The sequence below is a fragment of the Diadema setosum genome, chromosome 11, assembly GCF_964275005.1.
Source record: "Diadema setosum chromosome 11, eeDiaSeto1, whole genome shotgun sequence".
NCBI lineage: Eukaryota > Metazoa > Echinodermata > Echinoidea > Diadematoida > Diadematidae > Diadema > Diadema setosum.
The window spans coordinates 18,676,845-18,689,303 of NC_092695.1; positions in this window are offsets into that span (position 1 = coordinate 18,676,845).

A 12,459-nucleotide genomic window follows, 5' to 3' on the forward strand; every position below is an offset into this window, starting at 1 on the left:
TTTTGACCTTTGAGGCAAAAAAAAGAAGAAAAAAAAAAACTTTCCAGAGAATTTCTATTAGGTTACACATGCATACACCAAGTGTAAAAAAATAATAACCCTGCTGGCATTGCATAAATATGAGGGAAATAGTAAAATTTTGAAGTGTTGCACTTGACCTTTGACCCCATGAACCCTACATTCTCTAGATAATCACTTCCAGTCAGTACATGTATATACTATGTTCCATGAAGATACCTTGAACAATTTTCCAAGGCACGGAGAAAAAAAAGAAGTTTTGATATTTTTACTTGACCTTTTGACCTTTGACCTCATGACCCAAACTTTCACCAGAGAATCTTAATTGGGTAATACATATATACACTAAGTTTCAAGAAAATATCTTCATGCATTCAATAGATATGGCGAAAATAGTGAAATTTCATGTATTTGACCCTGACCTTTTGACCTTTGACCTTTGACCTCATGACGCAAACTTTCACCAGAGAATCTTAATTGGGTAATACATGTATACACTAAGTTTCAAGAAAATATCTTCAGGCATTCAATAGATATGGTGGAAAAGTGAAATTTTATGTATTTGACCTTGACCTTTTGACCTTTGACCTTGAGCATGTGCACCCAAAAGTTGATAGGCACAACTTCACCCCCTAATACACATACATGCCAAGTTTCATTAGGATACCTCAACAGGTTTTGATAGTTACCTTGTCCACAAAATTCATTACGGACGGACGGACAACCCGAAAACATAATGCCTCCGGCACCACTTCGTGGCGGAGGCATAAAAACTGGACTGCAGCCCGATGGTAAGAGAGAGTAATAGAGGAGATCGGGGAGGACCCTATAACCCACCGCCAACAACCCCACGAACGAGTCGGGCGGGCGGCCGACCAATCAGCCCCGCACCTGCCACGGCTCCGAGACAGATTCAGTTACAGTCATGTATTATACGAGAATATGCAGTGCAGGCATTGTGAGAAATTTATAAAGAAACACACTGCATAATCTACGACACGCCCACACCACTCCCCCATGTACACTATTTTACGTGTATTTTTACATAAACAGAATCCATCACGCCCACTGGTCAAGTACAACAGAAAAAAAAAAACAAAAAATCAGCAGCCCAACAAACCCGAACAAGGGGCCGCCGACGGCCAATCACAGGAACCTACCCGAAACCTCAGAGCGGAGATTCAAAACATTAATGCTCCGGGAGAACGGGAGTCAGCCTGTTAAGCGTTACACGCAACTAATATGATATATTAGTACAATAAAAATAAACAGTACATGTATATGAGAATAATAACGGTGATACAAAACAGCATGTTATCAACTCTAATGAAACATACATGTGCAGGATTCCCACTTAAAATTAAAAAAAAAGAAAAACAATGAAAAGACAATCTTTTTTTTTTTTTTCACATAAATATTCCCATAAAGTAGAATTATATGAAGAGGGAAAATGTATGTACCCTTAAAACTTTTCCTTCAAAAGTACTGTTGGTGAAAGCCGGACTGAAAAAAAAAAATCAATAAATAAAGATTTCATGTGCTTGATAGCAATATCGGTGTTCATATGTTAAATCTCCATTAATTTTCTGAAAATGCATGGAAAGTTTGTTATTCTTTTTGGCGATGCTATATCTAAGTTTTTTATTAATAATAATAAAGGTTTTATAACCTTCAAAACTTGGTGACTTATTTTGAAATTTGCAGATATAAATATAATATTTAAGTAAGAGAAACAGAAAAGTTAGGAATTTGTCAGATTCCAAACCAAACATTTTTTGTTTTCAAATATAGAGACAGTTGGTGGTTTGTCCATTTTCTTAGCGACAACCTTAATAGCTTCAACCCAAATGGGTTTTACAACAGGACACTCTATAAATAAATGAACATAAGTTTCAGGGGCAGCTTTACAAAAAGAACAGTTTGGGGAGTAATTTCCTTTGAGTTTATACCAAAAAAAAAAAAATCGTTTAATCCTATTGCTCTGTGAAATGTTTTAAAATAAAAATAGTGCTTTTAATATCATTTAGATGATTTTTTCCCAACTGACCTGACTAGGATAATAAAAGTCTTTCCAAAAAATCATTTGTTTTTCTGGAAGATATGATTCTAATATAACATTATTATGCATATTTTGGGACTTTGTGAGATTTCAAAAATTGGTTTCTTATTTTGTCAAATATCATATCTGAGGTTAGGTCAGAGGTAACCAGCCAATTAGATGGTATATTTTTCAATAAAAAATTGTATTTCCTCCTATCCTGTTTACTGATATCATAATCTAGTACAAGTTCTTCAAAGAGTTTATAGCCTGGATGGGGAGGGTTAAGTAAATCACTAATATACACCATTCCTTTGTCAAGCCAGTCTTGGTACAAAAAATAATATTTTAATTTTGAACAGACAGCCTTATTGAACCAAATGCACTGGCAAAAGCCTATTGAGGAAAATGCTACATTGAATTCAGCTTTAACAAAATTCTCTCTGAATATGTACCATGTGTTGAGTGATTCGGCCAATTGACAGGATGTTATCACTAAACTTGTCTCCACTCTCTTGACTGATTCATGATCAAATTTGGGTGTCCCTGCTTGCCAGGTCTCAGCAGATGCAAGCTGTCAGCCTACAAAGAGATGTACGTCGTGTCCCTGAGCAAGTCGTCGGCCTCTGAGGATCAGCTCAGTCGAGTTCCCGACTGAAGGACGTATATCTCTCGCCTTTCACCTTGACGACCGTCACCTTGCCAACTGCGGCAGACAGCGGAGAGTAGTACGATGTAGTTTCTGAATTAGTGGTGCTAATAACTGTGATGAAAAAGGAGAAAAATGTGCTTTACTGTGTAGTGTGTGCATTTGTGTGTGTTTTATCCAGTCAGGCTGAATGCACAGATAACAACTCGCCCATGGGTGGGACTATAATGGCTCTTTGATTTTGTAGCTCCCAACAAGATAGTAATAAGAAAAACAGTTACGTTTGTTCAAATGTACATTGAATCTGAATTTAAAAAAAAAACCAACAATAACAGTAAGTGATTGAGTTGTTTGTTTTTTTCTCCAGAAAAGTTGTGTTTGTCGATGATTGTTTTACAAGGCACAAGCTACACAGGTAGTATTCCTCAGGAATTTCACCTTTATACATCGATGAGAGTACATCGGTGAATTTGATTTTTTTTTTTTTTTTTGTGGTTTGCTTGTCCTTTATTGGCTATGCATAGATTATCCCACCTTCTAGTTTGTAGGCAAATTTGTATTACTGTAAAGTCTTTTCTACTTGTATGATTTCACTACTTTATTTTTCCGATTGCTAATCCTGTAGAAACAGAGCAAAAGATAATAAAGTTGCCAGATATTGCATGATATTATTGTATGGGTTACAAGTGTTCCATCGCATCTTAAAAGGTTACAACATATTTACTCCAAACTATAGATACTTCTTTTAAAGGACATCTAACCATGTCATGATCACCAAAGCTTGTATTTCATTGTCAAATCATGAAGGGAATTGATATCCCCATTGAGAGATCTTGGGACCAGGGTATGTTATAGTCATTAATTTATATAAAGATAATGATTCATATTATCATACCACTTGTTAAAAACATTAAAAAACTTGGGATTTTGTATCACTAAGACTGAAAAATATTAATTCATATATTGGGCATTTTATTGTATCAGGGCTCTATTCCATAAAAAGATGCAAGCAATCAAACATAAGCCAGAAAGCCAACCAATCAGAATTGAGTATTCAGAGACTTACGTTTGATTCTCTGACTTACGTTTTGATCTCATCTTTTACGCGACAGAGCCGTGCCCCTAATTGTGTGCCTCCCGTGCATCATGCCCTATGCAGTTCTGATGCCGAGAATGGACAGCAGAATGGAATGAAAGAAGTGGGGGGGGGGGGGGTATTGACTACTACAGCTTCAAAGGGATGGTATAGTTTTTGGTTAAGATAGAGATTCAGGTGAGATGATTAGAAACCTCTCATATGAAATATTAAAGAGCATACAATTCTAAGATGAATTAAAGGGTTTATATATTTACCTAAAACAATAAATATCTCTGTTAGCCTCAACCATGTCATGATCACCAACTCTTGTATTTCATTGTCAATTCCTAAAGGAAATGAAATCCTCATTGAGATATTCTTGGGACCAGGGTATTCTGTAGTCATTGGGTTACATCTATATACAAAATAATTGATATCATCTTACCAGTTGTTAAAAGCGATCAAAGACCTGGAATTTTGTATTACAAAGACTGAAAAATAAATTTTGTTGTATTGGGCATTTCGTTACTGTAAAGTGGATATTTTTTTTTTTTTTTGTGAGTAATATTTTGCGCTTGTCCGGGTAAGACGAGTTGCGCATGTTTTAAATTCCGCGGACTCTTTATAGACACAAATAACTACGACGTATAGCAAGCAAATGTAATTGCGCGTTTTTATTTTCGCGCTGGTTTCTGGTTGCGCCCCGTATACAGAACAGCTGAATGAACTGAAAACTGTCGCAGGATACAATTAAATCCGACGAGAAAAAGGGCTGGTATATAACACATACAAGGAATATGACATGTCATCCTATAAAAGTTTAAACAATCAGAGCGCTGGCAATGAAAACTTTTGTTACCTAGAAAAACTCCCCATAAACCTTGTTAGCAAGTTCGAATAAACTCCGACAAGAAATGTGGCTGATAGAGCATGCACAAGAAATGTGACTAGCATCCAAGTTGGAGCACTGAGGGCACCATCCACCACCCACAAACTGTTGTGTCCTACATGTACATAGAATGACCATCCGTTCACTGATCCTTAGCAAGTCTGAATAAAATCCCATGAGAAATGAGGTTACACGTAGTATAGCACATACAAGAAATATGACAAGGCATGCCCCGGTTGGGACAATTAATGAGGGCGCTGTCAATGGAAACTTTTGTTACCTAGAATAACCCCCACAAACCTCTATAGCAAGTTTGAAAAAAAAACAAAATCGGACAAGAAATGTGGCTTACAGCGCATAATTATACAAGGAATGTGACATGGCCTCCAAGTCGGAACACTGAGGGCGCCGTCACCACAAACTGTTGTGTCCTTCATGTAGAATGACCACCCATACACCTCCTTAGCAAGTCTGAGTAAAATCCAGTGAGTAACAATCATGTTATTGCGTAAATAAGCACTTTTGCAAATTTTGACATGATCAGGGTGACCTTTGATCCTGTAAAGGGTGGAACAGTGAGGGCAGCATTATTGTAACACAGCAGGTTAGAGACAAATGACACAAGACTCCATCATTTGTTCAGTTAGTGGCAGACTTTAATTTGAGGGTGGCTTAACCCTGAAAAGAACAACAACAACAACAAAGAACAAATCATGACTTACACAATGGCCATGTGACATACCTACAAACTGCATATTGTTGTAACATACTTCACTACTGATGCCTCAGTTTTGTCTATTCATGCTTTTCAGCATTCCAATCCATGTGAACTGTTTGGAAAAATCAATATCACGTTTTATGATTTTCCATCCATATCGTTTTCATTACCGTACACCAGTGTACAAATATAATTATACCATTGTCACTGAAGATTATCTACCCTGGTAATCATCTTTATTCTTTAAGTTCACAATATACAATGTACTCCCTTCTTATTTATTTCAACCACATGCATAATTACCCCCCCCCCCCCTTTTGTTGTTTTATTTTGCTTTGTTTTGGACTCAGCGTATATGTCCCAACATCTGCTTTCATAATATGCGAAACAACTCACAGCCTGCTATACACTGTATGTACTACAGACAGCACAAATTTAATGATATTACCTTGTCAGCAAACAGGCTTGTAGGCCTACCAACACCAATACTGTATCGTACATCATCAACTCTGAAATGTATTAAACAAAGCACATTTCAACTGACCAAAAACTTCATGAAACAAATTTCCTTTCAACAACAACCTATGTAGAGCTTGCTAGCCTATATGCTTATCACTGCCCTACTACAACTCACCCCTCTTGAGCTCTCTTGAGACTCGACTCCATGCAAAGTGACTTCCAACTCACTCAGTGAACTTGAACTCTGTAATATCAACATTATCCAAAAGTAACAGAAACGTCTTTAGTGTCTTGTACCTAACGGCACTATAATTTAAGTCATAGACTCTATCTGTCATAACAGATAACTCATATCAAACACCTAGCCAGTGCCATCCGTATTGTACATTCCAGCGAGTACGGTAACATGTCCCATCTGGCACACTCTCCATAAAAAAAGAATGTAATATACAATTGTACAACACATTGATGCTACAGTAACATTGGTGTATGTTGTTATAGCCTATACAGCACACTTCTCGCATTTTAGTACACTGCACCACTACACCTAGATGAAAATTAGTTCATCATCTATCTGGGTGATGGATCAACACCATGTATCTAGGGCTACATTATACCCCATGTGATGTACCATCATCCTCCTACGCCCGGATGGTATAAGCTAATACCATCTCCATTGTATGGTGTACCTCATACAGGATTTTTGTCATACCTGCTATTTCCATCATTCATATTAAACTATGAACAGAGCATGAAATGACTCTTGAAATATGGCATTCTCATTCACACTGCAACCTATGCCATAAAACTACAACATTATTCCTAGGGAAAAGAATGAAACAGCATACCCTGTCTTCCTTCATCTCCCTTATAACCCTACTACATAATCACTCCGAATCACTTATCACCTATAATCAGTCACCTTTCAAAGTTTTAGTGATTACACAGTGACTATTTTAAGTACTATTTTATACTTGCATAGCATCAAACTTCCAACTGAAACACTATGAATAAGCATGAACAGCTTGTCTGCGTTGTGGCATACATTACTGTGTCACCCACTAGTAATCACATAAGCTCCATCCCATACCATGAAGCCGGCAACCAGTAACATTCTTCATACATGCCATGCTATGGCATTGAGAAAAGTTACTCCCTAGTTTGCCAGGTATAACACACACACTTATTTGCACCATCGGTACAACCTTTCTTTACACAACTTGAGTGCTTGACAAATCATACTTCAAACTCACATTTGTCACTTATTGTACAACCATATAATAACAAAGTTGTCATTTTCATAGTCAAGGCATTGTAGCCCAGGTTTCTCACCAAGTTCAGGCCTCTTGTTTCTCCATAAACTTTGTTGAAACGTCTGGAACTTTTGAGCTAAGACATGCTTCCATCCATCATGCTGCTCCAAGTGTTCCACTGATCCCCAGCCAAATTTTGATGACTACACACAACCCTGAACACTGTATGGTCAATGCTGTATGCTTTCACTAAAACAATAGGGTGTGTGAGCCACACAATAGGGTTTTGTACTTCAACACAAAGAAAAAAAAAATGTGAGAGCGTAGTCTACACCTCTCAGACCCACAAGATTAGACTCAAATCTAGACTCAAGTAAGGCACTCATACCAATTCACTTGTACATCGCTTGGTTGCAGAAATTACCCTAACTGGTCTGTTACATTATCAATAGGTATAGGTGTATAGATTTGACTATGATACATTTACATACCAAATTTAAAAAACAAAACAAAAAACTAGAAATGTCGCTGGGGCGACTGGCATGCCTCCACCATAATGCAAGATTCTCCTAATAGGTCTATAGTACATGTGGACAATGTGTGATTACATTCAAGTTCACAAAATTGACAAAATATTAAAATGACAAGTTTGTCACAAATATGTTGAATGTTCACCTTCCTTGACCTAGGATTAATTGGATGAATAGGAGAGCATGTATTGGGGGATTTAAGGACTCTAACTTGACTTTGACCCATTCATAAGTTTATGCATTGAGTAATTTTCAAGGTATGGAGAAGAAGTGCAATTTCTGTATTGAAAAGTACATTGTTACCATTTTCTTCTGGCCGTTGACCCTAAAATTCATATGATAATCACTGTCAGGCAGAACATGCTTAAATATGTAGTAAGTTTCAAGATAACTTAAGCCACTTCCGAGATATGGTGGAAAAAGTTAGTTCAGCACTCTCCCTTTATCTTTGACCTTTTGGGCAAAAAAAAAAAAAAAGAGGAAAGTTTCCAGAGAATCTCTGTTAGATTATACAAGCATACACCAAGTTAGGTTATACTGTATGCATATACCAAGTGTAAAAGAAAAAAAAAAACTCCTGCTGGCATTGCATAAATATGAGAGAAATAGTAAAATTTTGAAGTGTAGCCCTTTACCTTTGACCCCTGACCTTTGACCCCATGAACCATAAATTCTCTAGATAATCACAGCCAGTCAGTACATGTATTATACTATGTTCCATGAAGATACCTTGAACAATTTCCAAGGTACGGAGAAAAAATGAAGTTTTAATATTCTCAATTGACCTTTTGACCTTTGACCTTTGACCTCATGACCCCAAACTTTCACCAGAGAATCTTAATTGGGTAATACATGTATGCACTAGGTTTCAAGAAAATATCTTCAGGCATTGCATAGATATGGTGGAAATTGTTAAATTTTACGTATTTGACCTTGACCTTTGACCTTGAGCATGTGCACCCAAAAGTTGAGAGGCACAACTTCACCCCTAATACACATACATGCCAAGTTTCATCAGGATACCTCAAAAGGTGTTTTAGTTACGCTGTCCACAAAATTCATTACGGACGGACGGACGGAAGGACGGACGGACGGACGGAAGGACGGACGGAGAGACGGACGGACGGACGGACGGACGGACGGAGAGACGGACGGACGGACAACCCGAAAACATAATGCCTCCGGCACCACTTCGTGGCGGAGGCATAAAAATCGGTCAAGAAACAAGGCCAGCGTCGCACACACAAGCAGACCCTGTTAATAGACCGATTCTGTGACGCGCAATGTGTATTTTTGGCATGGGCAGCGCCATTACTGCGGTGTATCATCCGACCCCCCCCCCCCCCCCCCACCGAACTAAAACATAGTGGAATGCGTGTTCACCCAGGAAATGCGCAGCCACCAAAACTTGCTACCACCGCCATTTTGTTAGGTCAATTTTCCTTAGTTATATGGAGTGCGGGCTGTGTCTCCGAAGCGTAAGCCATTGTCATATACAAACGTGCATTGTTACGTCATAATCACTAGCCACTGGACGGCGTACTCTTGCTTGCGCGCGTACCAGTGGCCCAGTCTGACCGCGCCTAAGCGTGCACTCCATATAAGGAAAAATTGCCCTAAGAAGATGGCGACGCAACACGTTAATTTGGCTGCACGGTCCACCGAACTAAAACATAGTGGAATGCGTGTCCCTATTCCCAACATACACGAGACCGTGCAGCCAAATTTACCGTGTTGCGTCGCCATCTTGTTAGGTCAATTTTTCCTTATATGAAGTGCACGCTTAGGCGCGGTCAGACTGGGCCACTGGTACGCGCGCAAGCAAGAGTACGCCGTCCAGTGGCTAGTGATTATGACATAACAATGCACGTTTGTACATGACAATGGCCTTGCGCTTCGGAGACATAGCCCGCAAACAGATCGAGAAGTTTGGCGGAAAGTTACGTGGAAAGTTTGCGGTCACACTGGCAAAACTTCGAGTTAAACTTCTCGATCTTTTGCCAGTCTGACAAAGTCGATAAAAAGGGTCTAGAGCTCGACGAAATCATGTGTGCACGGGCGCTGTGTGTAGGCTGTATGGCGGCTATGCGGAGGACTCACATTAGTTCTTTTAACATGTTTGCGGCGTTTTTTTTTTTTCTTGCTGTTGAATTTCTAGATTGCTTTATTAAATCTAGAATTACATATGCACCGTAAATAAATCAAGTTTCTTCATTAATAAGCACTTTAATTTAGGCATAATGCTCGCCACTAAAAGAAGTTAGGCCCAGAGTTTCAGTTGCTCATCAAAAGCAGGCAAGATCCTGCGTCTGTCTTATTGCTTCATCATCAGTGCTTCCACTTTTCAAGGTCAGCCTCCTGAAATCGACACTAAAAACTCCTGGAATTTACAATTTTTAAAACAGGCTACAAATACATGATTAATTGTGAGGTAAAAATGACAGAGGTAAAAATGTCATAGTAAAATGGCAGAGGTAGAAATGGCAGAGGCAAAAATGGCAGAGGTAAAAATGGCAGAAGAAAAAATGGCAGAGGTAAAATGTCAGAAGTAATGAGAGCGATTTCGTCAGAGGTAAACGTATGAAGAGGTTTTGAATAATGACCTATAGCCAGAGCAAACTGTATTTATCAAATTATCAAATCCAAATTGCAGATTTGAAGAATATTTATTGAATTATGTTTTAAAAAGATGACAGCACTCTCATTATTCTGATTTTGATTCAAGTGCAGTGGCGTAATCTGTCTGTTCAGAGGAATAATAAACCAGCTAAAAAAGAGCCTAGTATAGGCCTATGGGAAATTATCATTATTATTATTATTATTACTAAAGGAAGTTTCAACAATGCTGCATAGCCCTTAAACAGTATAATCCTATACGTTGTTTCGCCCAATGAAGTTATCACACACACAAACATACACACACACACACACACACACACACACAAGCACACACACACACGCACGAACCCACTTTTGGTATAAACATATACTTCTATACGCAGATATACAACATTTACTCTCACATACACACTCTTACACAAACGAATTCCGCTCACTTCCAGGCTAGTATATTGTCATTATTCTTCATTTTTTGAACTGTTTAGTGTAAAGAAGTGAAGAAGACATTGTCGAAGCGAACCGCTAATTTTTCACCTGTTCTATGTTATTTTCTCACATTCAGGTTTCGTAGGAGCCTATATCTTTCTCACAAGGCCTGATAGAAGTAAAAATACAAAACGCAAAAAACAAACTATAGCTAGATGTATCGGCAGACATCAGTAGGCTCTGGCAAAATATTTCATTACATTGTTCAAAGATTTAGGAGTGATCCCTGAGGTCACTCCAAAATGAGTGAAAATGAACATTTTCACTCAAAATTCACTCCAATTTCACTCTAAATTCACTATTTTTTGTATTCACTCCTGTAAGAGTGAATATTTTCACTCAATTTTTTTTTTTAGAGAGAGGATGTAGCACAGGAGTGTAGGAACATTAGTAGAGCATTTTGTGATACCCCTATTAACATTTTCGTGTAATTAATGATTTGTTTAACCCCTAATTTGGGGGGGGGGGTGGGGAAATACGGAACATCAAGCGCTGAGAAATGAGACAACCTGGAGAGAAATTAGATAACCATCATGACCAAAGTAGGATTTACATATGCTGCGGGGAGAAATGTAACACTATGCCCTATTGAATTTCTCCCAGTGATAACAAAAACAGTAAAAGATCCCTGCCAATTTTTCATACCTGCATGTCTGTTATCAAGCAATTTTATTTTCAAAAGTTTGCACACTTATTAAAATACCTATTAACATAGTATAGGTTTGATATTTTACTGACAAGATACCTGTAGAGCTGTATGGTAGTCAATATGTCCTTTTTCAGGTGTACCGAGGCTCATACTGATATAATTGGATTGTTGACTTGCCGACCATTTTTCAACTTATATACATGAGTTTATATTTCTCCCCGTGTCCCATTTCTCCCCGGTCTCCCCCGTGCTTTAATTATTTCAGGAGAAGGCACGAAAAGCGCGTATTGCTAGAAAGGTGTCAGAAACATGAAGGAAAATAAAATCTCTGTAACTTTACCTCGTCATCTTGCATTTCTACGACTAAATTTTTATCAATGACATTTTTATCTCTGGCATTTTGACCACTGACATTTCGACCACTGACAACTTTACCTCTGACATTTGTACCACTGTCTTAATTATTTACCTCTGCCTTTATTACCTCTGACATTTTTACCTCTGACATTTTTACCTCTGCCATTTTTACCACTGCCATTTTTATCTATGCCATTATTACACCGAATTGAACATACCTCCTTTATCATACCATATAACTCCCGTGTTACCAGTGTGTGCGCGATTGATGAGGAAGTGGGGGTGGGGTGCGCGATATGACGCGTGCATGAACAATCGAAAATTAGAGAGTGGTTGGATCCACATAGCGTGCACTCCATATAAGGAAAAATTGCCCTATCAAAATGGCGGTGGTTGCAAGTTTTGGTGGCTGCGTATTTCCTGGGTGAACACGCATTCCACTATGTTTTAGTTCGGTGGCACGGTCTCGTGTATGTTGGGAATAGGGGCACGCATTCCACTATGTTTTAGTTCGGTGACCCCCCCCCCCCCCCTCCTCTCTCCCCACCCCTCTCACGCGCACGGAATGAAAAACTGATGCATGGCTGTTTTAGCCAATGGGCGTCTCGTACTGAGTGCGCGAACCTTTGTTACAAGTGCGCGATAAACATGTTGCCCGTGGGGTGGGGGAGAGGCGGGGGGAGGGTCTGCTAATACACCTCAAAATGAGCTTATGG